The following is a 24,625-nucleotide window of genomic DNA, read 5'->3' as shown; positions in this document are numbered from 1 at the left end:
GGTGAAAATTCTTTTCGCCTTGACCTACCAGCTTACATGCACATCTACTTAGTCGTGAACGTAGATTGCTTGAGGTTGTTTGAACCTTCAATTATTGAGGACCCTGAAGAGCAGAGTCAATTACCTTTTTTTGATGACCTGCTACCTGAATATCTTAATGAGTTACAGGAAGACACAGTACTAGACAGGAAGGTAAGGACAACGCACAGTGGACAGGTGGAATACCTTGGGATTGGGCTTAAAGGTTCTAAACCAAGAAGTGCGAAGTCGATTGAGATTGGACAGGTGAGACAACAGTTTCCTCACTTAGTCCATGCTTGAAGAAAACCAACTTTTGGTGGTCCAAAAGCTTTTCAGTAGGGAGGCCGTGATCCGAATCAGATCCATAAACGACTGTCAAAGAACCATGACTAAATCAGGTCGAACAAATCTCTAATGAAATCCAAAACAGCAATCAAAAACACCCTGAACCAGTGGCCATGGTAGCCGACGTGGAACGACAAGGACCTCGGTCAAAGTGCACTGACCGAGGCCCATGGAGACTGCGCAGGAGGTCAATGTAGCCCTTGGGAGCCCCGAATCGGGAATAGGAGATGATTTTCTAGCCGTGCATCGCTGGGAAAACAGGGCCGAAATGGGGGGGCCTTAAGCCCTTGGTCACGTTGGGAGCCAGAAGACCGCGAGCTGAAAAAGGTAAAAAGCGCTAAAGTACGAAGGTGGGACCCACACCCTGGAAATCGGCGGTTTTGATCGAAGTGCCCTTGAACGGTAAGAGGTTTTGGAGGAAGCGGAGCGATCACACTCAACGATCGACGCGTGGCAACGGAGGAGAGAGAAAAACCTCCATTGATTGCGCGCTATCGGTCGAGCAAGTCAACCGCGCTCGACGTGCGTATGACGTTGGATCTGGAGGAGCCCAGATCGGATGGCTGAGATTGCGCCCGATGGAGGAAGCAGAATTGACGGGGGATTAAGCCGCGTTCTAAAGGGATTTGGAGTCCGTTTGACCGCCACGGTGGAAAAGAACGTATCCACGACATAACCGAAGAAATGAATCGACGAGCAGGCTGGCGCTGTTCCGATGGAGACATGTGGCCACTTCCTGAGCGTTCATGTTGATGCCGAATAGGGAACTCCAAGCACAACTACAGAAGATGAATCGAAGTAGGCGGGAGAGGAACCGAACAGGCATAAGGCTCGAATGGCTAAAGCCATGAAGAGAGACAGTCAAATTGGAAGAGGAGGAATAGAGAAGAGTCCAAGCAACCAAGAGAAATAGTGAACAATTAACCCTGAGAGGAGGACTGAACACGGAGAGCAGTAAAGCCAAGCAGAGGAGACAGAGGGCTGAGCTGACCACAGGCAGCATCGAGCACCAGAGAGCTTGAAGATTCAAGCCTTCCCATAGAGGAATCTGTTTGGATTGAGCATCACAGTTGGCTCTTTCCACTGTAGACTGAGGGTCACAGAGCTGGTAGGAAGAAAAAGAGTCTGTGTACTCCGAGTGGCTTGGGGAATCCAAGAACCACCTTGCCAAGCAAAAATCTACTTCAGGAGAACTCATATTGAGTCCCTGTATTGTAATTTCTCTGCTGAAAGACACAATAAAAACAAGGCCACCACTGAAGCTGGATCGGAGACGTAGCCCGGGAGAATAGGGTGAACTCCTTATTAAAAATTCTTGTGTCTTTGTATTGCTTACTGTATTTCTCTATTGTCTTTCCACTTATTGTCTGTGTATTGGCAATTTGATTGATCCGTTGCTTAAATAACACAGAACCCACACACACACATCATCACATGAGTTTGTAATACCTTTTGTTTAATAAATCTTCAACTGAGGTCACTCATAAGGTGATTATTAGGTCAGCCCTCTCGATCAGAGGACCATATTCCAAACGAGTCTCTGTTCTTGATTAGTACCCTCGATCTTTGGTATGGGGATATTATTGTCTACCTTCAGACGTCCTCCTTTCATCCTGATTTATCTAAGGATGCTCGGTGACGTATTCGCCATCATTCTCAACCCTATCGCATTATCGGGGACACCTTGTACCGTCTCGGTGCTGACTCTGTTCTCTGCTATTGTTTAACATTCGAGGAAGCTGAAGAAGTCTTGAATGACTGCCACTCTAGCGCCTATGGTGGTCATATGTCCGGGTATGCTATTGCTCAGAAGATCCTCCTCGCTGGTTATTTTTCGCTGTCTATTTTCAAGGATTGCATTCTCGCCGTCCACTCCTGTCATGTGTACCAAATCTACCAATGGAAGATACGTGTGCTTCCCACTCCTTTGCATCCTTTCATTACCGTCGGCCCTTTTGCCAAATGGGGAATTCATTATATGACCTGTAAACCTCGCTCGGACGAGGGGCATGGATATATCACTGTTGCCATTGATTATTTCACGAAATGGGCCGAGGCGATGCCTACGCTATCTAATGATGGTAAGAAAGTGGTGCAATTTTTATTCAATCATGTCATTTCACGATTCGAAGTCCCTCAGGCTATCGTCACTGATCACGGTTCTCATTTCCGTAATCATATGATGACTGAGTTAATAACTTAGCTGGGCTTGCGGCATGATAGTTCAATGCCGTATTATCCTCAGGCCAATGGCCAGGTAGAAGCTGTCAACAAAGTTTTGGTCATGATGCTTCAACACACCATTGGCATGCACAAGTCCAACTGACATTTGATGTTGTTTTCTGCCTTATGGGCCTACCGAACTTCAATGAAGGATGCCACCGAATTCACCCCGTTCCAATTGGTTTACGGTATGGAGGCTACCCTTCCGATTGAGTGTGAGATCCCTTCACTTAAATTAGCCTTCGAATTTCTCCCGAACACTACTCTGGTAGAAGAACATCTTCTTTACCTAGAGCGGTTGGATGAGACCCGTTGACTAGCCTCTCTAGTCATTGAAGCGTAGAAGAAGAGAGTGAAAACTCACTTCGACCAAGCTGTTCATCCTCGTTCTTTCGTTGAAGGAGATTTAGTCCTGCTCTATGATCAAGCAAATGATAAGCTGGGGGCAGGAAAATTCGAGCCTATGTGGCATGGGCCTTACATTGCAAAGTGTGTTTTGAAAAAAGCGGCCTATGAGCTGATCGATTATGAAGGGAATCCTCTAGATAAGCCCCGAAATGGGCTTTATCTAAAGAAATATTATGCATGAATCTCGTGCATCTGATTTGTACATACGTGTGTCTTCAGCATGTGTGTTTTCAGTGTGTGTTTGCTTGTATGGCTTGGTGTGTAGGCGTACTTGCCGTTTATTGTGTCTTTTTACTTCTTTGCAGATGTCTGCTACACCTTACGTTAGTTTCGCTGATGGTGCTTGCCGTAGTACCTGGAACCTTTCCTCTGCGGCATGGGTGATCTACGATCCTCACGGTGAGTTAGTAGACCTTTAGGGCATTTGTCTGGGTTGTACCATAAACAATATCACTAAATATAGCGCTGTCATTGAATTACTGACCGAGGTTGTTAACCTCGATATTCGTGCATTGGTTTTGAATCTAGATTCTCAACTTGTTGTCCACCAACTTAACGGGTGTTATTCCGTCAGAGATCATCGGAATTTAAGGTTGTATTTACGTGTTAAATTATTGGAAAGAAATTTTGATTTTATTACATATCGACACATTCCAAGAAGATTAAGCACATTAACTGATGCATTAGCAAATCATGTATTAGACAGACATTTACGCAACATATAATCAAACATTGTATAGAAGCATTTAGACACAATAATAAACCATAAGATAGCATGTATATATATATGTCGTGTGGCACACCAAGGTGTTCAAAAAATAAGTGTATATGTCAAAAATAGAGTCTGTTTCCAATACATTCGAGACACATGTCTCTCAAAAAATCAGCAGAAAGTAAAGCCTAGGTATCTACTGCGGTGGGTTATGCTCTCTATAGCAAACCACTGCTCGTGCAACTCGTCTCAAGAGTCTATGCACCCTAGGTATCACTCCAACTGTGTGTCTCTGGTACTCTACTAGGACCTCTTCGATCCCCCTGTAATCCGGGATCCCGTCAGTCAGGCCCTCAAGGTTACGGGCTATCTCCTCCACTGCGTTGCCACCTGGGAGAACTAGGGCCAGCTCTCTATTGCCCTGCGGCTCCCTCCGTGCCTCAGGAGCTAGTCCTACAGGCCTCTCTGGTCCCACATCTGCAAGTAACATAAGAGACATCATTAAGACATATGCATGATAAAATCTAAAAAACATCATAAAAAACAAAACACAAAATAGTGTGTTGTTTTGATCAAGTATTTTACCTCCATCATCCCACTGCTCGCCAGCAGGAAGCATCATGTCGGGGTCTCCGTGAAAGTCCATGCTGGCATATGACCAATCCTCGAAAAATACCATCTGGCGATCTAGCCACTCTCAGAATAGCATCCCCCATGATATCGGTCGACCGCCACCCCCTCGCAGCATAACATGTGCCCAGCCGGTGATGTGGGTCTCCCATGGTCCAAGCCTGTATAAGTCCATGCCCTACAATTGAAGAGATGGGACCCACTCTAGCATGAGCGGGATCAAAATAGACCCGTATCCAAACAGCTTCGCCTCCCCATGACAACACTTTATGAGCTGCCTCTTCATGTTAATGGCCACTGCTTCGGCCTAGTTATACATGGTTGGGTTAAGGAAATCAAGAGCTAGGCGGAGGTGAGTCTTCGTTGCCTCGTTGTGAGCTTGAGAGCCTGTTGTTCTCATCACCATGAATAATACCGAGTGAAGAGTCAAGTCTTCCACTGTCAGGATCTGTAATTTCCCGCTAGTGTTTGATTTTCGTGCCCCCGGGCACACCCGTGCTATCAGCATGTCTAGTGTCTCGCTGGCGACCCGTTGACCCTATAAGATCGGCCTTTCGCCATGACGAGACAACCCAGTCAGGAAATATATATCCGTAGCATCAAATTCAATGTCTTTTCCCCAGATGATGAACTTCCCATCCGTCGGGTTCCAAGAGCGAATTAACAACTCTAGCAAATCGGGTTGTGCTTGAAGATGTGGAGTGAGGAAGAATTTCAACAATCCACATGCAAGTAAAGCTCTTCGGCACCTGGGATCGTTAAATGCTTATTCGACATTGATATCATGAGTTCTTTCTTGCCACACAAATGCCATGTTGCCCTACATCAAAGGAAAAATGGATTGGAACCCTTTTCATAAGCTTAAATCCATAAATTATAAAAAATTTCAACTTCACGACACCATCGTGGCTATTTTGCAAACAACGGCAATGGCTCGATGTCAACATTTCATTTTTCCCGAGATCGCCGCGAGAGTACATCTATCTTTCGCGATGATCTCGATGGTGGTACATGTTATCTCGCTCGACCGTCGCTAACCCGAGCGGATTTTCCGCGACGACCGAGAGGCGGAAATGGATTTGAAAATCCACCCAAAACCACCTACCTAATACCAAATTGAACGAAAAAAACCACTGAAATGCAGCACAAAGGGAAGATTACTTACTTGGTGAAGGTCTCGGGCGAAATCATGGATCGTTGGTGCCGGAATCGAGCTCAAAACTTCTCTCAGGTTTGCACACCAAAACAACAAAGGTAAAAACTCACAATGTAAATGTAAAAATAAGATTACCATACCCTCCTTTTATAGTGTTTTTCCAAAAAATTAGAGTTTTACACTATAGGGTTTGGGGTTTTTTCCATTTATTTTAGGGTTTTAATTAGCGTTTTGAGTTTTGACCTAATTTCCACATGTATAATGTATTTATGTCGAATGGATCTTATGGTGTAATGTTTTTGTGAAGAATCAGGGATGGCTAGTACATTGGTCATGAGTCTCTGCTCTGCCTATTTAACTTGCTTAGCTGGATCTGTTTCTTCAACTTGTCCTGATGATGAACCACACTTGTTGGTTTGAAACGCGTCTACAAATGATTTTCCATGTGATTTTCGCCGAAGAATCTCTCTCTAAATTGATATGGATCACAGAAGCCTAAACTCTATTATGGCTAGTACGTGTCATGATCCATATACAATTGGTTCGTAAAGTCCTCTTTAAGCTCTTTTTCGACTTAAAAGACGAGAAGATTGCCGAGTTTTCCTTTTTACTCGTTAAATGAAATAAAAGGTGGTCCACTTTGAGCTCTTTTTTGACCATATAAACATGAAAAGATTGCCGGAATTTTGTCGTTTCGAGTTTGATATTGGTTACGAAACGACGTGTCTTCAATCGTTTTTTTACTTTTTCAGATTAGAGCCACTAATTGTGAAAATTACTCCTTGATCATAATGGTCAAGCGGTTCTCTCAAGTATTATTTTATACTTTTTCGGGCCCGAGGGACACAAATTTACGAAAAAGGACCCCCCCCCAGAGTTTTCTTTTCCGTGTCTTTTTCAAACTCCCTAAACATGAAAAATACTCCGAGTTTTACCTATGTTGGACTCGTTAAACCCTAACGACATTGGACTCGTCACCATGACAAGACTTGAGCTTCTCCTCTCTAGGGCTCGTTAGACTATCACTAGGTTGGATTCGTCCGAAGGTTGAACTTATATTACAAGCATATGCTGTCCCCTTCAAGCTTGTTTTCAAAAACAATTGGGGTACTTGCTAGCAATGGTGGGGGAAAATTTGGAAGTCATCATTGGTTACCTGCGGCAGCTAGTCACTCTTGAACATTGACACTTTTGCCTCTTGTTGGGTTAGGACATCCACACATCGTCATTTGGCCTTCTGGGGTTTCGGGTTGCCATTTTGCCTCATTCCATCTGATCCATGTTGTCTCCATCAAGCCTCTGATCCCTTGGTATCAAAATGCTGCCATGTTCCGGAGTCATGTCGCCGATATGTTCAAGAGTATAATTCTTCTGCAGTTCACACCCTTACCTCCTCCTCTGATACTCTGCTTCACCATCTACCACTTGTTCCTCGTCTCGTGTCGTTGATGGGGGAAACATTATGGCCCTCCTACAACGGATCGTCTCCTGTCGACACCAGCTCATTATCTAGGAGATTGATCTAGAGACCCCTTTTGGTACCTTGGAGCTTGCATGCCTCAAAGGCAAGTCTTTCGCACCTGATGACAGACTTTCAGCATTGGTCTTCAATTGGGTGATTCCATGAGTGTTCGACTTCAACTCATTTTTTACACTTAGTGGATTGTACTGGATAGTACCTTGAGAGCCATTGGCATTATTGGTGGTTTCTCTTGCGCTTGTTAACAGTTTTCATCATTGACCGGTAATCAAGCAACTTTCTATCATGCTCGACCTCAGCACATCTGTTCGCATGCTAGAATTTGTACTATGATCGGTTGGGTTTCAAGACCCCGAACTAAGATTACATTTATTCGGACTGCATGGATTAGTTCGTGATTATGTATATGACTCTTTGATGGATGGCTGCGACCATGCCTAAGTCTTCATGGATGGCCGCGACCATACCTTTATCATTCTCACGATCTTGTCAACTGGATGGCTGCGTCCATACCACAGACCTAGTTTCATATGTCTTTTGGATGGTTGCGCCCATGCCTAAACTACATGTATTTCACTATCAGATATTTCAGTTGTACTTGCACTTGCAGGTTCTTCAAGGTGTTATTCCAGTTCAGATAGTTTCGTAAAGCATTTCACCCTTTCCACTCTCTCAGGCTTCATGCTTTAGGGGGCATCTATTACACAGTAATTTGTCACTATCCTCATCTCAGTTCCTCTGCTGTGTCATGCGTCAAATAAACATGTTCTTATCTTCCCACTAATATAAGAAGATTAAGCAAATGCTCTTTGATGCTGTAAATTGACCCTCATTCCCTAATTTTCTGCCTCATCACGAGAAAATCCTTAATATACACGACGATCCCATGTCATGAATAGTCTCATCGCGACTCCATCTAAGGTGTACATCTGTTTCCCGCAACGATCGGATTTCTAGACCCGACGCGAGGTTATGAGCTATATATAGCGATGATGGGTCTGCGTTCATTGCCTCCTAGCGATGTCGTCACAGAGACTTAGTTTACGACTAGCGATGATCCAGATTGGGCAAATTTGTTCCAACAGTCGGCCTTCTGGATGTCTTTAGATCTGGTTGTTGGGTCAGTTTGGGTCGCCCTTCCCCCTCTGGAATGGTAGTTCCGTCTTTTGTGCTACCTTCCTTGAGGATAAGCTCCCTCTCCCTCATTTCATGGAGACTCCTTCTCCTATGAAAACACTCACCTTTGCTATGATCTGCTAGCTTTTTTAACTATGTAGCCAACTATACCAACCAAGATTCTACATTCACTTCTTTTCTCAAACCACACTTATCCACTAGGTTAGGATTAATATAACTATAGTTAGATCAAGGATCAATCAAAATAGAAACAACTTGATCACAAAGCTTACCTTCCATCTCAATGATAAGTGCCTGATGGTATACATGCCTATTATAGATAGTTACATAGATCCGATGAATGCTATGACCAACATCACCAACTGTATGTGCCTAGTAAGCACTATAAATCTGGGGTCTACCACCCTGATACTGCTAACAATACCTTTTACGGTGATCCTTGCCACATATCCAACATTGCAATGGTTCTCTACCACAGCCTCTAGTCTACTATTCTCCATGTACCCTCTCAATTGTTTTAAATCTCTTGTAAGGGACTATATTTTCTTTCTCACTTGCATCTTGAGGCCTTGCTCGCTTTTGTGTTCATTTCCCTTTAGCTTTCTCATTTCCTTTCAAGTCACGCTTAGGCTCAACTTTGCACTTCGACTACTCATAACAATGTTTCAACTTTCGGATGGCCTCCTCCAATGATCTAGGCTCATCGTACTCAATCAGATCTTTGTATGCTACTGGTAGTGTAGAAAGTTTTGAATAATAAACCATATTCAACAGAGATTATCCTGATCATGCACTATTGTGGAATACATGCACAATACATAAGCTCCTCTACGTTGATCAACAATTTAGCAGCATCAAAAACAATGAAACATCAATAACATGCACACATTAACATAGTATGTATCCTGGGGAAAGCTTACAGCTGAAAACCCCACACTATCTGTATATTAATGATTGAGAACATGTAACATTACATAGTACAATACTCCTCTCAAGTATCCAGCACTATCTCCACCTGTTACACACAATACAACTTAGATCTGATCTCCAAATCTCCTCCGCTGCTTGCCTGCCTCTATTACACAATACCTGCATGAGAATGAATGAGAATGGCTGATCCAAACTCCTATTTACCATGTGAAAGTCACCCACACTATAAATCACGTGAGCACAAGCTATATTCACTTGGTATTGGCCTCCAACTACGCAAATATCATTGGCATAACTCAATCCATGCATGTGCACAATCTCATGCATAACTGATAGCAATCTCATCCTCTAACACCTGTCCCTGTTGAACTGTACATTCACTGACATGAAACTGAGTTAACTGATGTATTCTTTAGTTGCTTTATGAGTTAATAATTAGTTTAACAACTCATCATTAGTCTATTTACAGTTAGACTAATTACAACTAGTTTAACCAAGTCAAACTGAACACAACTCCATCAACTCCACAATCAACTCCACCAAACTCAACTGCTTGAGTTCTAACTGAAGTCCTGCATGCAACAACTCAACTGACCCACAAAGAAAGCGTATTTCCTTCTGACAGCTGCATGTGCCACATCTGTAGCTCAAACTGAAGTGCTCCAAGAGAATAAGATAAAGTTTATAGTCTAAATATTATTATGAGACAATAATATTTGACTTTTCTATTTTTGACAGCCAGTCTAAAAATAGACTTTGATCACCACTGCTATGATCACTCCTGCTGTGGTCACTCCTGCTGTGATCATCCCTACTGTGATCCAAAAATAGAACTTGCGCCATAATTTTCCTGCGGGCCCACTTAGTGAAGGCGACTCCTTTCCACTAAGCTCCATCATCTTGTTGCAATCTCAATAGGTAGTCCACTGACGATTATGTGAACCTTGGCCTTCTCCTCCTTGAGGCAAGGCACATCTCTCAACATCTCCAATGACCTGCTAGTATACTCATCATCTGTCATGGAACCCATCCGCAACTCATAAAACTCCTTAGCTCTGTCATCAAGTTCTCACTTCGAAATAACCATCATATTTGTGCATATGAAAATCAATATGTTACACCCTCGTTTCGAGACTGCGAAGGTGGACATTGGTGCGCCTTTGGTGGCGTTGCAGATTATCCAATTTTTCCATGATTTCACATTCGCCAAATTGAATGTCATTGATTAAAACTACCATCTTGTTACATTCATCATACCTTTGGTTCATGAGGTTGTCCATGTTCACTTGAATGTTCCGGATTTGAGAAGCGATAGACTCCATCGTCGTTGGAGCAACCGCATGCCCCGGCGAGCCATAAGCTCTCTCCTATGTCTCACGGCCGCTTGACGAACTTGACAAGGGGCCATTGTCCTGCTACGACTGATCTTCTTGCCGCGGATTGCCACCCCCATGGTGTGGTCTCCCTCGGTGGCGAGGCATCCCGACGTACCCAAAACACCTGAAATGGCAACAAATGCAAACACCCTCCCAACCCCACACAACAACATAAGAAAAATGTAACTTCTACCATTGGCCCCAAAGAGAATTGAGGGGTTACCATACACCGGTCGTCGCCATAATCAACTCTTCATACCCAGGGAAAGTGGGACGAGGATTCCTCCGCACAGGGCTTTGGAAGCTAAACGCAGTGTCCTGCCAACTCTTCTACACTTGCCTCTGCGTATTTCATCTAGCTAGATGAGCCCTTCCCTAATTCCTCACGGGAGCCCTGAGAAACCAATGTCTTGTCATAGGTTCCAATCAGTCCCAAACCACGAGTCTCCCGAGCAAGTTCCCCAATGCTCACGAACTAGGAGAGGATGATTCGCCAGTGCTTGGCCAAGGTTTGTCAGCCTTGGCTCTTCTCCTCTCCCCTGCACCGCATCATGCAAATCAACTGGGCCGACAAGAATGACAACCGTTTCATTCTCCTTGAGCATTCTAGGGTCCCAAGGATCATCCAACACTACAAGCACACCCCACACTATGCACCAGTTGCTAGCTTCTCCTCTTCTCACCCAAGGCGTAGACCTCGGCGAGGTGTGCAGTAGCTCCACAACCCTTACCGCATTGCACAACACTACCATGCCCCACCACGGCCAAGTAATGCGTAACCAACTCCAAGGACAGGCTTTAATAGCCATAGTCATGGGTGACAGCGTCGCATTAAACATGGGGATGGGGCGCATGTGGAGGCCGGACAGGTTCCATCGTTGCCTCCTCCACCACTTGTCCAACAATTAAGGCACCCGCATCGAGGATTTAATTTATAAAGATTAAAATATATACATTTTGTACATTTTTTTTTTGCTTGAGCGGTAAAAATCACTAAAACTTTGAATGAGCGTCATTTGCAAACAGTAAGTCCAAATGAGATCAAATGAGAACTAATGGAAAGCTAGCAAGAAATCAAACGCAATGAACCAATCATAATGGAAATCCAAAGAAAATGAAAATCTTGCAAAAATGTCTCACAATTAACTAAATGACAGCATTAAAGAGCGATATAACCAAAATTTTCATATAAGATCCTCATTATTATTATGAAAGTAATAAAATTAAATGAAGTTTTGCTACAACACCTTCCTAGCATTTTTTACATTTTTATTTATTAGATTGACATTTTTGAATTCCGGAGTTTATAATTTTTAAGTTTAAAAAGTTAATATTTTATTATTTTGATTGAGTATAATTTAATTACTAAACTTTTTTTTAACATATTTCTATCAATTTATATAAATTATAATAAGATTTTTTTGGAATATAAAATTTTAACTATATAATTTATAAATTTTAATAAGTTTTTGTTCGAATATAAAATTTTAACTATATAATCTATAAAATTCAAATAACTTAAATTTTCAAGACATTAAATTTATTTATACATTTAAAACTTACTTTAAAAAAATTACATTATCTAATTTAAAACAAATAAAAATTATATTGTATATTTTGATTGAGTGGGAAAAGTAATTAGTCAAATTCAACATCCTCTTTGATTGGCGTGTCTAGGTTCGAAAGTTCAAAAAAAAATTCCACTTCAATGACCTGTTTAATTTTCTTCTGAGAATAAGGAAGGAGAGAGGTGGAATACTATTGACTTATAAAACCTAATTTTCAAATTTAATTTTTTTTGTTTATTTAATTTCTTTATTGATGTGATTGACCACTATATAAAGTTGAAAGATAAATGAAAGTCTTTTCGATTAATCACATCATTAGGATTGGGTTGACGTTTGGAACCAACTAATGTGGTTCATTCTTGGGATAAAGTGAAAGAAATCATACAATCTTTGAGAATAAATAGCAGTGATGCATCATAGCCCAGGGTCACCTTGGAAAACTAGCCGATAAGAACTAGCGTTGGAGATTAGGTAAAACAAGATTCAAAAAATAGAATTATTTGATATTCTAATTTTAATTATAAATTATTTAATATTCTAATTTTAGTTATAAACTATTAATATTTTCGTTCTAATTAGCAATAATAGTAATAAGTTGTCAAGATAAAATAAGTTTAAATAAGTTTTTAATAAAAAGAGAATAAGAAATTATATAATAATAAAATAAAATAGTTATTATATATTAATTACTAATCAGATTATTATGCTATAAGGAATGAGAATTATTTAATATAAATTCTAGTTATAAATAAGTAAATATTTATTATTATAAATTTAATTATAAACCAAAGACATAACTTGAAATTGGAACATACGTTGTCTGCACTCTGTTATTAGATCGGCCGAGAGGAGGATTTTCATAGCGACCGCATCTTTTTCCAACCTTCAATATCTCATAGTCCATAGTTGTCTTGCTCTGTGGAAAGTTGGCACACTGCCAAATACACTCATAAAACTGGAATTATATTACTGCAGATTTTTGCGGTCTATAGAAGGTCTTTGTGGCCTTGCAAAACTTGAAATGCTATACATTAGGAATTGTGAAAATCTGGAAAGCATTCGGGGGTTGGAGAAGCTTCAAAAGCTTCGGGTAGTGGCTTTATCGAGTGAAGGGTTACATCGCATCCGGGAGCTACAAAATATTAAAGATTTGAGATTGCTGGAGAAGCTGATAGTACCCCGCTGTGCTGTGGAGAACATACAGGGGTTGGAGCAACTGAAAAAGCTTCGAGAACTAGATGTTACTGAGTGCTTTCACTTAGGCCAGCTGCCCGGTGTTGAACATTTGAGGTCGCTGGAGAAGCTGAAGGCATCTGGCTGTGGGAAGTTGAAGAGCATACACGTATCCGATCAGCTGACAAAGCTTCGAGAATTGGATGTGTCCAAATGCTCTGACTTAACAGAGCTTCCAGGTGTTGAACATTTGAGGTCGTTAGAGAAGTTGCATGCATCAGGCTGTGAGAAGTTGAAGAGCATACAGGTGTCCTATCAACTGACAAAACTCCGAGTACTAAATGTTTCCGGATGCTCTTCCTTAGAACAGCTGCAGAGTGTTGAACATTTGAGGTCGCTTGGAGAACTAGATGTTTCCAGATGCTCTTCCTTAGAAGAGTTGCAGGGTGTTGAACATTTGAGGTCGTTGGAGAAGTTTAAGGCATCTGGCTGTGAGAAGCTGAAGAGCATAAAGGTGTCCTCTCAGCTGACAAAGCTTCGAGAACTAGATGTTTCCGGATGCTCTTCCTTAGAAGAGTTGCAGGGTGTTGAACATTTGAGGTCGCTGAAGAGTTTGAAGGCTTGTGGGAAGTTGACGAGCATACAAATGTCAGATCACTGGACAGAGGTTCGAGAACTAGACGTTTCCGGGTGCTCTGACTTAGAAACGCTACCAGGTGTTGAATATTTGAAGTCGCTGGAGAAGTTGAAAGCATCTGGCTGTGAAAAGTTGAAGAGCATATACGAGTCCGAGAAGTTGACAAAGCTTGAAGAATTAGATGTTAGCCTATGTTGTGACTTACAAGAGCTGCAAGGTGTTGAACATTTGAGGTCGCTGATACACTTGAAGGCATCTGGCTGTAAGAAGTTGAAGAGCATACAGGGGTTGCACAAGCTGAAAAATCTTCAAGAACTAGATGTTGCCGAATGCTTTGAGTTAAAAGAGCTGCCGGGTGTTGAACATTTGTTATCGCTTCAGAAGTGGAATGTATCTGGTTGTAGGAAGTTGAAAAACAGGGAGGAGCTGGAGGAGTTGATAAGGCATCGTGAAATATATATACATGAGTTGAAGCGGCTGGGACGGATTGCAACTCTACGAAAATTAAAGTTCAGGGGCATAGAGGAGCACCTGATAAAGATTCGAGAACTACGAGAACTAGACGTTTCTGGACAGCTGATAGAGTTGAACCAGCTGCTTATAGAGCTGCTTATAGGCCTTGAGCCTTAGAGAACCCAGAGACATCTGGGATGATTGAAAACTATTTGGCAGGATAGGCCTTGAGCCTTAGAGAACCCAGAGACATCTGGGATGATTGAAAACTATTTGGCAGGATTGAAATTCAATCCTGCTCCTTATTACATCAGACTACCACTAGTCGATAATATCAGACCACCACCTGTGGATAATTTCAGTTGGCTTTCCTTGTTTTGATTTAGCTTACATTCCAAAATAATTTATGTTGGCTTTCCTTGTTTGGATTTAGTCTACATTCCAAAATAGCAATAATTTCAGTTGGCCGGCCTTGTTTTGATTTAGCCTACATTCCAAAATAGCAATAGCACCCGGTGATGCTTATCCTCACTAAGGGTTTAACGAGTCTCACTACCTATTTCACAACAGATTCGACACAACTAAGTTACTATAAGTTCTTTTATTTATACCAGTTAGATGTGAAACACATAATACCAGTTAGATGTGAAACACATTTTATAAAAAGAGTGGTGAAGAGTGCGATTTTTTGAAAGATTTTCAAGGGGTTTTTTGGGTTTAATTTCTCTAAAATCTGACAGAAATTTATAGAAATTTATCGAAATCACAAGCTTGATGGGTACCTTGCACAATCTAGAAAGGAGTTGTTTTTAGTGCCATTTTTTAGACAATTTTCCGGTGGGTTTTTCAGTCTAATATCTCTAAAATCTGTCGGGAATTTACTGAAATCACTGAAATCACAAGTTTTTTCTCTAAAATCTGGCAGGAATGTTGAAATCACAAGCTTGATGGGTAACTCTGCACAATCTATCTGCACAATCTAAGTGTAATAGGGGATTTTCAGGATGCTGAATCCATATATACAATGAAATAACAAGTTTAAATAACACAAACCAGAATTTCACCTCAATTTTTTCCACCTGATTCTGGCACTGGAAAGTCCAAAAAATCACACTAAAAACAACTCTTAATAAAACCAAATCACACTAAAAACAACTCTTAATAAAACCATAAAAATTCATGAAATCATCTGACTCAATCTTCTGACCAACGCAATTAGGTACAGGTAATCACTTCCATGTCCAACTCTGTCACGGCAGTCTCTACGTCTGCAATCTTCGTGTTAGTGTAATAAACCGACATGAAAGATCTCTTCTCACATTAAGGCATCTCATAAATAGAATATTTATTATAATTCTCAAATGCAAAAACAGGGGAGTTCTACAAATGTTATTAATGTCATCTATCCTATTATATGGTAAATTTCATCATAAATCATTGTATAATACAACCACATCAAAACAGGGAATATCAAATGCTTCATCAAGATTGTACGTCTTTTGTAAATGAAATTTTGTTAAAAATGGAGGAAGTTTCAGTCCCCGGGTTCAACAAAATAACATCTTCAATTTTGTGTTATGACCATAAATTAGTTGCACATTAGATCAAGAAAAGCCGGCAAGTTGAAAAGGTGAAAATACTTGTTTACCTGCATACGGTTGTAAAAAGAAAGTTGAACTACAGTTGTCCTGACATAAAATGGGCATTGCAGCAGTGAGAGGAGATTGACTCCACCTTGGCAGTGGCAGCCAGTGGAAAATTTATTTTGTTAATTTATTCCGAGACTAGAATCAGTGGATCCCTATAAGAGCTTTAGGTGTGTTGCACTGACTATGGCATCTCTGGGAAACTGAGAATCGATCCTGGGACTAATTTATTTTATTAATTTATTCCGAGATCATAATATATGGATCTTTAAAAGAGCTTTAGTGTGTTGGACTAACAGCATCTCTCAATAGCTTTAGTGTTGGGCTAACAGCATCTCTAAAATAGCTTTAGTGTGTTAATTAACTGTGGCCTTTCTGGGAATCGATACTGGACTAACGGTTATTCTTTAAACATGGAATTAATCACTTATTTATTTAATTCAGTATTAAAAATTTAGAAATTTTTATATAATGGAAAAATTGAACATGATATCAGAAGTTAATTCAAATTTGTTTTTCTTATTTCTTGAGATGCAAATTTATTTTAGAGTGAAAAGATATTTGATTTTTCTCAGCTCTTGGTAATCTTAATAAAGATAGATATGGGTTTGTTTAATTCCCCTTTTCAATATGTTATATTGCACATGAGTATGATGGGAATATGCCATTTTTTATTTTAACGCTATTTTACTTTATTATATTAATTTTTAAGGTTATTATTATTATTATTTTTAATTTTAACTTTTATTTTTATGTGATGTGACCGGGTCAAAATGTTTATAGGACAAGAAAGACTAGGTCATTACAACATCTCTTCCATACTCTATGGAGAGCGCCCCTCCGTGCAACAAACTAATAACTACCCATTTAATATATATCAAAATCATATTTAGATAAATATGAATTAAATACCTAATAAACAATAAAGAAACACCATATTACATATTTTTTTTAAAGGAAATGGGTACGGGTTTTGTACGGACGAGAACCTTTGCAATAGCTTTTTGAAATTTGACTGTGGATATATACATCTATCCATACAAATAGTATATCATCTTTAGAGCTACAATTCATGCTTATACTAAAAACACTTTTACTAAGAACATGACAAAAAGAACTTGAGATTAGACTATATTTGCAAGATATCATTAAACATTAATGGAGATTAAGAAAAAGTAGCAAACCAATATTATTCCCAACTATCAATTGCAACCATTTCCAAGAGAATTAGCTCCCTGTGAATGACATGACTTCTTCTTATCAGGAACAATTTTGGAACTAATGCCTCCCAAGCCAAACTAATCACTTCCTGATATGAAATTTTCCAATGTTGAGACCCGAGCATTGAGAGAGGATACCTTCTCACACAAACCATTTATGGAATGATCCACATTACGTAGATGATAAAGAAACTTGGCTTCCAAGAGAACCTAAAAAGATTGACGTTGTTTTTCCACCATATCATCTCGTCGTTGCCTAGCTTCCAACAAAACTTTGGTTAAATCCAAAATCCTATCGAGTAGCAATCCATGATTATCGTGATCTGAGATAAATTAAGGCTCCACCATGTCCAAAGAGAGCCACTGAATGTGATGCAGGAACATCTTATCTCCAAGTCAAAACTCTTTTTGACTAAACCTAGGGGTTTCATTTACCAAGGGAGTTGGTTCCCTAATTTAGTGAAATTATTTAATTTAGATGTATTTCCTACGTTTTTAGAAGAATCGTACATAAGTGATGAGAATGAGAAATATCATAATCAAATCTACTCTTTAGGAGAGATCTCAAGAATATTTGAGAAAGCTAGAGAGATTTTAGAGTTAGTTAGATCTCTTAGAGGATATGTGGATCTAAAGGGTCTAGAAATAGGGATTTGTTGAGTGATTAGTGCATTTGAACCATATTTGTATAATTATGCAACCAAAAACCATGTATGGTAGAGATGTAGAAGTGTGGAGAAGAGAGTCGAGAGTAGAGAAGTGAGACCAAGTGGGAGAAAAGGGCCAAGAGGGCCAATTTGTTGTAAATCAGGGTAGGAGAGGGCCTTTGTACATTATTTGTGTGTGTTATAACAGAAGTAATATTTTGTTTGAGTGTTTAGAACCTTTGTGTGCTAAGCCTTTGTTTATTATTGTATAACATTACATTTTGTTGTTAAGCGTGAATGTGCATTTCAAGAATGACGCAAAAAATCTCAGGAGGGAGGGCGTTGTAGGAATGCACATCAGAATTAATTCAAAGAATGTCAGAACCTTGAGAATATGGCCAAATCCTTTCTTACCGTGGAACGAGTGAGGTTGTGATTATTGATCAACTATGTGATCAATGATCCAGAGCTAGTAAAGATTGAAGAGGAACAAAAACTTAATGTAGAGGCATAGTGAAGGTGTTAGGAGTAGAAATTAGAGGCGCAACAAAAGCAATAGAATCTAATAGTCAAGAGGGACAGAGAAGAAGAGTATGGGGATCAAAGTTAAAGTTTATGTTGGAGGTTGCACACAGAAAAAGTCGAGATCAGAGTGTAACACACCACCCTACATTTACCCACTTTAACATACTTACCAGGGTAAAAATGCACTGAGAGTTACTGCATATGACCCAACTTCTAGGATATAGTTACGTAAATGGGGTTTAATGTGCCCAATACAAGTTATTCATTTTTACAAACATTTTGTGACCATGGTACCTGTAAGTCATCGATGCATAGTTTGTTAACTATTTTCATTAGTTTTATCAAAAATTCATCAAGAACCATCGGCTGTCTTGTTGGTACAATACACCGTGAACAGTACTCGGAGAGATTACTCGCACGTACGATAAGGTAGTCGGGTTGTACGGCTAAGGGTACGGTTAATCCTCCTTGGTTAGTGCCTTAAAAAATTGGGCCGAGTGCTACTGTCAGACCCTTATGTATACTGCGATATGTAACACCTGACACTCCTAGAGACCATAGTTCACTTATCTATCTCTGGATCATGCATAATCTTTGCCAGATCAGATCTCGCAAGTGGGGTTTTGTCACAGCAGCAACAATCAGTTCTGCCATTCAGATCTATCAGAACAGGCATTCAGATCTATTAGATCCATCAAATCCACAACAGCAATCAGTTCTGCCATTCAGATCTATCAGATCAGCCATTCAGATCTCTCAGATCCATCAAATCCGCCATCCAGATCTAAGTAGTGTGTGGGTTCCTATACCTGGGCGTGATTTTCGCAGGACTTTTGACAGAATTGAAATTTCTGGGATTCGGCTACTGCAGTATTCCTAAGCAAGGAGTAAAACTCCGTTCGGAGTAAAAAAAAAGGGGGCACTTATTGGTGACTTATCCCATAAGAATCAGGATGACGAGCTGAGCAAGGTGGTACCATTCAATTGTTAGTGCCAAAAAATTCGGGTGGTCCGAAATTTCAAGTAATAGAAATTTCTGTTTTCCCACCCCGGTTTTTAGTTTCTCCTTATTTCTCCCATATAGTTAAATTCCCTTTCCCATAACCATACATTTAACAAGCTGGAAAAAATAAATTTGCTGAAAACACAAATTCTGGAAATTTTACAGAATGCTGGAAATTGCAGAAATAAAAATCAGTAGTAATAAACAGCCATTAAAACACATTTAAACACTGAGATTTTTGGTCAATGTGACCCTGGAAAAACCCCCTACAACTCTTGGAGAAAACCAATTTGAGAGCTCTTCTTTATTTATGAAAATTGCATTTTACAGTGAGAAATTTTCAGCAAAAAATCAGCAAGCAAATTTACAACTTATCTCTTTTCCCATGCTTCACAGCAAACTGGAAATTATAGCAAACAGGACAGCAATAAATGCTGTACAATCCCCTCGATTTTCATGCCCACTTTTAGCATTAAATGCTGCTGTATGGCCCTCGTTTTGCGTGCAGAAAAACCAGCAAACTGCTCCTCGATTTTTGTGCAAACCTCTCCTCGAAAATCGTGCCAAAATCTGCCTTTCACTGTGTGCTGAATCAACTGTACAAATCTGCTCAACTGCTGCCTTGGAATGTGTGCCAAGCTGCTGTCTCCTTCTCCTCCCTGCTTAAAAATCTCTCTTGCTCTCTTGCTATCCTTCTCCCAATCTGCTCATGAAAGAATTGAATCGAATGTGATCTTTTCCTCCTTTTCCTCCCTTAATATAACTCCAAATGACTTTTGGGTGACCCAAGTGACTTTTGGGTGATCTCTAAATCCAATGGCTGAAATAGATTTAGATCAATGGCTGAGATTAAATGCTCATTTAAATCTCACTTTTTATTTTTTAATTCACCCCACTTTAATAAAGACCCACTTAGTCATTTATTTCCAAAGTCACTTTTCCTTTCTAATTTTTCATTGACTTTATAAAAGTCACTTTAAAATTAGACTTAGTAACTTTATCACTTAAAATCACTTTTAAATTAGATTTAACTTTATAAAATTATAAAGTCACTTTAGGAGAAAAAATAAATTCTTTTGGACACTTTTCCCTAGGCCAAAGATCAAAGCCTAAGGGAACCACCTGTCCTCCGGTACCAAATTTCAACACTCCCTCTTACCGTGGAAGGTGTTCCTCACCACACCCATCTTGTCTCTGAAGTAGACATGCTTGCCCCATGGTAAGGCTTTGGTAAGGATATCTGCAACCTGCTCATCAGTGGAAATATACTCAAGCTGCACAACTCCCTTTTGAACATAGTCTCTGATGAAATGAAATCTGATCCCGATATGCTTTGACCTGTCATGAAATACTGGATTCTCCGTGAGTTTAATGCAACTCTGATTATCACAGTAAATCACTGAAGGTCTCAACGGCTGACCAAATAAGCCAAACAACATCTTGCGAAGCCAGATAGCCTCACAACTAGCTAGACTGGCTGCCATATACTCTGCTTCCGCTGAACTCAGTGCTACTGATTGCTGCTTCCGGCTGAACCATGACACTACTGCTGAACCCAACCCAAAACAGCACCCTGAAGTGCTCTCCCTATCAGAAGCACAACCTGCCCAATCAGAATCAGTGTATCCTGCCAATCTCACTCCATCTCCCTGCCTGTAGTCCAGACCATAATCCACTGTCCCCTGCAAGTACCGCAAAATGTGTTTTGTAGCCACCCAGTGAACCTTCCTAGGCTCACACATAAATTGACTCATCGTGTTGACTGCAAAACAGATATCTGGTCTAGTGTTGATCAAATACATCAAGGAACCAATCAGTTGCCTGTACAATGTGGGATCCACCTGTAGGTTTTAACTTTGTACAGAAATTACCTGCATACGAATTCTTAAACAAAGAAAATAAACAATGCGAGAGCATAACCCATAAAACACATATGCACAAAGATTTTTCCCTGGATCCCAAAACCGGGACTACCAGCTTGATTTTTCATTATGTTCCTTTAAATGTTACAATACATATTTATACATGCCGAAGCATCCAATACCATGGACCGAAAAACCATCGTGTCCAATACCATGGACCGAAAACCATCGCGTCCAAAAAACATGTGTGAAAATCATGCACAAAACCATGGGTGGGTCCGCCCAACCTAACATATGGTCCAAAACCAAAATTTTCTGGGGCGCTGCCTCAGACCCCATAAAGTGGGGTTACAGGTGCCCTTCAAACCCCCTATTAACTACGTGGAAAGAATATAACACAACCCAACAATCTCCCACTTGTTGTTTTCTTTCCACAAGGGGCCACAGGAGAGAGCTTAGTCATTTTTTCAGCCCTGAGATTCCCATTGCTTCTCTACACCAAGAGAACTTCTCAGAGCTCACAGATTTTGTCAATGCATATGCAGTATTCTTCAAAGTGTCCACCTTTACCAGCAACACCTTTCTGTCTTCTATCATATCCCTCACAAAGTGATACTGAACATCAATGTGCTTTGTCTTTGAATGATAAGCAGGGTTCTTTGCCAAGAAAATTGCACTTTGGCTGTCACAGTCTATTCTTATAACTCCATGTACTAACCCCATACTTGAACACAATCTCTGCAACCAAACTGCTTGCTTGCTTGCATGAGTGGCTGCCATGTATTCTGCCTCTGTAGTTGATAGTGCCACTACAGATTGTTTCTTACTCATCAAACTGACTGCACCTCCAAATAGGTTAAACACATACCCACTTGTAGATCTTCTCTGATCCAGATCTCCAGCCCAGTCTGCATCAACAAAGCCATGAATATCCAACACTCTGTCCAATCCTAGTCTTCCTTGGTAGCACAAACCATAATCACTAGTGCCACGCAAATACCTGAAAACCCGCTTCACTGCTGTCCAGTGCTCCTTCCCAGGTTTTGACATAAACCTGCTCAATACTCCCACTGCATGTGCAATGTCTGGTCTAGTACAGACCATTGCATACATCAAGCTACCCACTGCACTTGCATATGGAACACGAGACATGTCCTCTTCCTCTTCTTGTGTCTTGGGACACTGTTCAACAGATAACCTCACACCTACAGGAATAGGAACCTTCACCGGTTTACTATCATGCATATTAAACCTCTGCAGTATTGTCTTGACAACTTCCTCTGGTTTAATCAGAGCTTCCTCTTTAACCGATCTCTTTTAATTTCCATGCCCAAAATATAGTTTGCAGCACCAAGATCTTTCATGTCGAATTTGGAGGACAATTGGGTCTTCAAATCCTGGATAATTTCTTTGTCATTTCCAACCAACAACATATCATCCACATACAAGACCAGATAAATAACACGGTCACCAATTAATTTAAAATACACACAATGATCTGCTTTGCTTCTGGTGAAGCCAAGTCCCCGTATAAATGTATCAAATTTCTGATACCACATCCTTGGTGACTGTTTTAACCCATACAGAGACTTCTTTAACTTGCATACCAGTTCTTTCTTACCCTTCACCGCAAAGCCTTCAGGTTGCTTGATGTAGATTTCCTCTTCCAAATCCCCGTGAAGAAATGCTGTCTTCACATCCATCTGTTCTACCTCAAAATCAAAAGCAGCAGCAACAGATAAAAGTAATCTAATAGAAGTTACCTTGGCAACAGGAGAAAAAATATCACCAAAATCAATTCCCGGCACCTGGGAATAACCTTTTGCTACCAACCGAGCATTGTATTTCTCCATGTTTCCTTCTGCATTTGTCTTCTTCTTGAACACCCATTTGCTGCCAATGGGTTTCCTTCCAGCCGGCAACTCCACCAGATCCCAAGCCTCATTTTTGTGCAAAGATGCCATTTCATCGACCATGGTCTCTTTCTAGAGTTTTCCATCCTCTGAATCCACTGCTTCCTTCATAGTTCTGGGATCATTATCAGTAACAGACAAAGCAAAATTTGAACTGAAAGCAGATGGACTATACCTTTCTCGCTGCCTTCTTTCTCGAACTGATCTTCTCACAGCCGGAGTTTGTGGCTCTTCATCTTCTGATTCCTCCTCTGCTGTAGAGTCTGATTCTTCCTCCTTTGGCTCAAACTCTATCTTCTCAGGTTCCTTTGGTTGGATTTCATGTTGAATAACATCTTTTACCTCTCTGAACAACACATCTCGGCTGTAAACAACCTTCCGTGTGACTGGGTTCCAAAGCTTATAACCCTTTAAACCATCCTTATACCCAATAAAGATGCACTTTTCAGATTTACTATCCAACTTGGTTCGTTTCTCCTTTGGAACATGTACATATGCATCACATCCAAATACCCTTAGATGTGAAAGAGAGGGTTTCTTACCAGTCCATACTTCTTGTGGAGTCTTATCCTCCAACACTGATGAAGGTGATCTGTTGATTAGGTAACATGCAGTATCCACCGCCTCTGCCCAGAATTCCTGTCCTAACCCAGCACCACTGAGCATGCTTCTTGCCCTTTCCATCAATGTCTTGTTCATTCTTTCTGCGACTCCATTTTGCTGAGGTGTATATGGAGTAGTATTCTGCCGTGCTATACCACACTTCTCACAAAATTCTTCAAATTCCTTGCTGCAAAATTCTCCACCATTATCTGTCCTCAGCACCTTTATCTTCTTCTCTGTCTAATTTTCCACCAGAGCCTTAAATTCTTTAAACCTATCAAAGACTTCAGATTTCTTCTTAAGAAAATATATCCATGTATTCCTTGAGAAGTCATCTATGAATGATACATAGTACACAGACTTACCCAGTGATGGAACCTTCGCAGGTCCAAACACATCACTGTGCACAAGCTCTAATATCTGTTTCGTCCTCTTACCACCAGAGGGGAAACTCACCCGATTCTGCTTCCCATATACACAATTTTCACAGAAATCAAAATCCAGAGAGCTATTATTCATACCTTCTACCATACCTTTACCATGAAGTATTTGAAGACCCTTCTCTCCAATATGTCCAAGCCTTTGATGCCACAACATGGTCTTCTCTCCAGAGACCATTAGATTCTCTACTCCATTTTCAGGAACCATAGAACTATTGCACCCATCAACAACAGTGCTACCTTGCAGCTTGTACAAAGTTCCAATCCGAACTCCCCACATTAATATCAGTGCTCCTCGAACCATCTTGCAGGTATCTTTCTCGAACACCGTCTTTACACCTGCATCATCCAACTTGCTTACAGAAATCAGATTTCTGGCCAATGCAGGAATATGTAGAACACCCGGAAGTTTTCTAACCCTTCCACCTTGCAACTTCAACTTTACTTTTCCCCGACCAATGATTCTAGCCTTCCTATCATCTCCTAAGAAGACATCACCACCATCGTATTTCTCATA

The sequence above is a fragment of the Pinus tabuliformis genome, chromosome 1_1, assembly GCF_031772625.1.
Source record: "Pinus tabuliformis cultivar Carrire ecotype Pingquan chromosome 1_1, CPIR1, whole genome shotgun sequence".
Taxonomy (NCBI): domain Eukaryota; kingdom Viridiplantae; phylum Streptophyta; class Pinopsida; order Pinales; family Pinaceae; genus Pinus; species Pinus tabuliformis.
Note: the sequence above shows the minus strand (reverse complement) of the source record.